We start from the raw sequence: 5,552 nt of genomic DNA, 5'->3' as shown, positions 1-5,552 counted from the left end.
AACTATTTTAGTATTCATTAGTCCATGCTTTATAATAGTCCTGGGTGGTGGTGGATGTGAGAGAGAATTACAGTGAGACGAGAGACGGAAGCGTTCATTTGATTTTGTCTCGGAAAATGGCCAACTAACAAATAGATTCTTACCTAACTATTTAATTTGAATATTTCTGTGACCATGTTGTGTTGGTACCTTTTAGTTAGTGGCATTTTTAACAAAAGGAAATGGAATATGGTCCAAATGGAATTTAATAAGACAACTTTCCAAACTGAAAATCAAATAATTGAACTTTTTTTTTTTACGTTTATAAAAGAATAACTTCTACTTTGGGAATTTTTTTTTTTTCTTTTTGCATTTTATCTTTTACTTATTCCAGTCATTAGACTGCAGCCATCCTGGGGAACCACCTTGAAGAATAAGCATTTCGCCCGGTGAGCTAACATTTCTTATTTCTTTATTGCCCACAAGGGGCTAAACATAGAGGGGACAAACAAGGGCAGACAAAGGGATTAAGTCGATTACATCGACCCCAGTGCGTAACTAGTACTTAATTTATCGACCCCGAAAGGATAAAAGGCAAAGTCGACCTCGGTGGAATTCGAACTCAGAACGTAACGGGCAGACGAAATACCGCTAAATATTTTGCCCGGCGTGCTAACGTTTCTGCCAGCTCGCCGCCTTGGAAAAAAAAGTAATATTTCGAGCGCAGTTTAGCTGTGGAAATAGCAGAAAGGATAAAAGGAAAAATTGACTCTGGTGGAATTTGAACTCAGAAGAAATGCCGCTAAGCATTCTGACCGGCGTGCTAACGATTTTCTCAGCTCACCGCCTTAGATGACCCTAATAATGAATGACATACAGACGTGTGAATGTGAGATTTAAAGGAAATTTTTTCCTTTCCTAAGCTTGATCCGTCTTCTGCCCCTTGGTTTCCTTGGTTCTGCAAGTACTAGGCTTAAGAAATAAATCCTGGGGTCGTTTTATTCGACTAAAAACCCTTCAAGGTAGTGCTCCACTGTGGCCACAGTCAAATGACCGAAACAAGTAAAAGAATATATCCTTGGATAGTGGAGTATCATTTTTCTTGTTTGAATAACGAAAATTGTGCATGTGTCAGTTGTACTGTGTCTTGAATTGGTTTGATGTATATCCCATAGATGTAGCTACAATAGTTGGTTTCGTGTTCGTGATTACCATTGTACTATAGACGAAATTTCTTGAGAGACGGTTTCCTTCTAAAGGGCAGGTTAATAGTGTTCTACAATTGCAAATGTTGTGTGATTTAGGTTTTCACTTTTAGACAATTTTTGGTTGTAATTGGCTGTGGAATATGACAATTTTTACGTTGTGTTTATCCAATAGTTCGTAGTACTTGTGGTTATGGTGGAAGTATTTTTAGAGAATTTGAGGAAAATGTTGAAGGGGAGCTGGATTAAACCAGATGATTTTCCTTTTTCTATTCTTACATTTTCTTATTTATTGTTGGAGGTTTGTAGTTTATATATTACACTTTTCCTTGTGACCGCTATTATTGAAAGCTTCGTTATATGGATTTGCTATTTCATTTAGTATTTTTCATTTGAAGAGAAAGAGGAAAGTCCAAAAGAAATGCTCTTTACTAGGTTTTTGATAATGCTTTGGGGGTGATTGAATTGTATATGTATATACTGATTGCTTACGTTATCTTTCTTGTTGGGTTTATAGACACTGAATTCTAGGCTTAGAGTAACATATAGGAAGTTGACTGACTTTAGTTATGCTTTTACTGTAATAGAGAAGCTCAAGTTTTTTAAAAAGTGTTGTAGTTCTTTCCTAAATTTTTCAGTTTTTTGTGGGTTGTAGTTTGTTAGTAGGAGCAGACCGTCGTCCCCTTATAGATTACTTGAGACAAATGGAAAAATATATATACATAAAGAGAGGGGGGATTCTCCCATCAATGTTTATGCAAGAGGATCGAACCGACTGGAACCACTCAGTCAAATTGTTAGTGACTATCTACTATGACCAGGTTTAGATCTTTACAAACAAAGCCACAGTTCTCACAAAATTGCAATGCGAACAGACCAAACTAGTAACTAATTGGATCCGTGCGATGTTAGCTTATCTAACCTTGAGGAAACTCAAAGTTTTCTATAGCGTTATTGACTAAACTTATTGCTAAGCTTATTGACTAAAGCCTATAGCCAGACAAACAAACGAAATATCTGGGCTTGACAATAAAGCGAAACCGGATGGTGGGTGCTTATTGCAACTTTATGACCTTCTGATAAAACTGCAGTCTCTGAAAATTATATGAACTTTGTATTGCAGTCCATATCGGAAAAAGTTAATAATTGATTTAATGTAATGATATCATATTCATTAAATCATCAGTTATAACCTTTTATAAAGGTGAATGTTTTAATCCCGAAAATGTTAAGTGTCTTCATTGTTCTGATCAATTTTGTAGAAGAAATAAAACTTAAAAACAAGAAGACCAATTTAATACTGGTTTCTGAGTTGGGCAGAAGGTCTAAAAAGTCTGATAACGGTTTTTTTATTTCTCGATCATTTCAAATATTGATATCTTTTGACAAAGCAAACGCATCGAATTAAACAAAAAGAAAAACTGACTTTGTTCAAAGAAAAAGTGTAGTGCACATGGCCCTTCACAGGATATTTGAAACTGGTAGAAAAGAAAGGGCAGCGCCTTTGGCTCTTTTCATGGCCTTCGTGACTCGTGGAAGGAAAGGAAGAAATTATTCTCAATACTTATTCTATCAGTCTCTTTTGCTGAGCCACTAAGTTATGGGGGCGTAAACATACCAACACCGGTTGTCAAGCAGTGACTGACACACACACATATACATATATATATATATATATATATACAACAGGCTTCTTTCAGTGTCCGTCAACCAAATCCACTCACAAGGCTATGGCCAGCCCGAGGATATAGTAGAATACACTTGCCCAAGGCACCACGCATTGGGATCGAATCCGGGACCATGTGGCTGAAAAATATTCTCACACGCACATCCATCCCAAGCTAACAACTAACCCTGCCAATTTTGTACTAATGAATCTCACCACATTCTCACATTCAAGAACCAAACTCTGAACCAAAACTCTGAACTAGTCTCTTCACGCAAGCACAGAATATTAAAAACACTAAAACATTTTAAACCAATATTTTTTCCTACGACTAAACATGTAAATATCTCACCCCCATCTCTCCTTCCACCTACAGCATAAATCATCCCATAATATGCATAAAAACTATTTTGACTGTTTTACACTAAACAAGTACTGAAGAAATTAATTAAGTTTCCTTATCTCCAACCAAAATCCCCACAAAAGATTTTCAAATATAGGTGCACAAACCTACAAACACTCATATATATACGTGTATAGATAGATAGATAGATAGATAGATAGATAGATAGATAGATAGATAGATAGATAGATAGATAGATAGATAGAAAGGACAACAAAAGAAAGAAAGAGACCTCGATATTATGTAAATAGAGGAATTTATCTGTAAAAATATGTGACACTTATGGCTACCGAATAAGAGTCACATATTTTTACAGATATATATATATATATATATATATATATATATGCAAACAAGTTGGAACACACATTTTTAATCCTCCATTCAGTTAAAATGTTTCGAAAAGTTTTTATTTTTTATTTTTTAAATAAAATTTTATTTTCATTCCCAATTTTATACATGAGTATATACGCTTTTATAATGTCCCACTTTCACACTGGCCTAAAATGATATATTATGAAATGCTCAGATTTGAAACAGAATTGGAGAAATATTTATGAACACATAAGCCACAAAATTTGCCTCCATAAAACACAAAGTTTAAAATTTCTATGTATTAATCTAATTTCTTACAGAACAATGAACACAGACCAACAACCTTTACGCCTGTCTGCATCCTCTTGTGAACATCATAGCGCAAGATAAACAAATTTCAATACAAATAACACCATGACTTACCTCACCTTCCAATACAAGCAGGAAATGCCCGAAATAACATCAGCAACAAGTAAAGAAACCGGCCGGCTAAAACATACCACCTACTAATATTCTTTAGTAAACTATTAAAAAATTTCATTACAAAAAAGTGGACACACCCAATTACAAAGTTTTTAAATACGGGACTAAACTTTGAACTTGGACCTTTACATTATCAAAGCAAAGGATTAAGTCGAATAAAGCCAAAAATAACTAAAACTATTGGCACATCCGCTGACTAAAAAAACTTCCGATACCTGCATACGTCCTTTCTGTGAACCACTCAAAAACATTCCCTTGACCTGAAGCTGACACACCTAAATAAATATAACTGTTTACAAAGATCTGCGCGCATGAATAAATTCTAAACATCAACATAATTTCAAGCTTAATAAAAATTTGTCTGAAACAACTCTTCATCACATTCCACCCGACAACCTAATTACCCCACCACTCGAACTCACATACCTAAGGAAAATCTTATTTCAACGGAGACTATATAAAACCAAGATTGTCTTCAATGTATCGCAGTACGACGATGACTTAGCTGGCCGAAACTTCGAAGTCATTGTCAATAATATTCTTCTTTAAGAACAATAAATTTGCACTCTGCAAAAGTGAAGAGTAACCTTTGAGATTAATGTAAAATTGTTTTATTGCAAGATATCTTTTTATTATAGCCACACAGGGCTAAATACAGAAAATGGACAAATTACAAAGTAGAGCTTTTCTTGGGGGGGGGGATAATTTCGATCAAAAGGGATCGCGGGAAGAAAAAAAAAACGGGGGGGGGCGATCAATAGGGATCGTGTATCACAGTCGATGTAAAAAACGGGGAACAGATTAGGTTTATCCGTGGAGAGAAAAGCCTACGGAAAAGACCACGGTCACCTCAGGTTTTTTTTTTTAAAGGTACATGAAAGTAAGTACCTTCTCTCTTTTTGTCTCTTTTTGTTACAAGTCTATGCTTAAAATGGTGTCGTCTTTCATTCTTACCATTCTTGCCACATTTACCCATTTTTTATTGAAACTTTCATTCGACAACACTTTCCTCTCTATCCTCATCCTCCTTTTCAAGTGGTACTTGAAAAAGTTGACGAGGGACTGACCAGAGAGGATAGTGTTTGTTTGTAGACCTTTCAAACGCGTCCACCACACGCATTCTTTTGCCATAGCTATCAGTGTTACAAAAACCGTTTTTCCTTCCCGTTTAAAGGAAGGTGGCGGAACAATATTCACGATAGACTCGGCTGATAAGTGGGCTCGTCCCACACGCGACAACAGCCGTTCGACGAAGGTCCACAGCTCTGAAATATCTGGACACTGCACGAGTGCGTGCAGAACGGTTTCGTCGCTCTGACCGCAGGTCGGTCCGGTAGTTTTCGAACCGTGTCTGTAGATCTTCTCTCGAACTGGTAGTGCGTCTCGATAGCATTGCCAAGCCAGGGATCTCTGGAAATTATCCATAGGCCCCGGCCCGAACGTCGTCCTGAAAAGGCGGGTTAGGAATTTCTCGTCGACACCCAGGTTTGCCCCGAGAGTG

At 36.6% G+C, this 5,552-nt stretch overlaps 1 long non-coding RNA gene across 1 annotated transcript; it reads left to right on the top strand.

The window, feature by feature from the left end:
* The first annotated feature begins 293 nt into the window (after positions 1-293).
* On the top strand, positions 294-4,637 carry LOC149135340 (uncharacterized). The gene is made up of 2 exons (XR_016242367.1): positions 294-428; positions 3,889-4,637. It is a non-coding gene; the product is annotated as an uncharacterized LOC149135340 (long non-coding RNA).
* Positions 4,638-5,552: the final 915 nt, after the last annotated feature.

Source organism: Octopus bimaculoides, chromosome 6, assembly GCF_046866305.1.
Source record: "Octopus bimaculoides isolate indiv1 chromosome 6, ASM4686630v1, whole genome shotgun sequence".
In the NCBI taxonomy this organism is placed as follows: Eukaryota; Metazoa; Mollusca; class Cephalopoda; order Octopoda; family Octopodidae; genus Octopus; species Octopus bimaculoides.
Note: the sequence above shows the minus strand (reverse complement) of the source record. Positions and strands in the feature narration are given on the sequence as shown.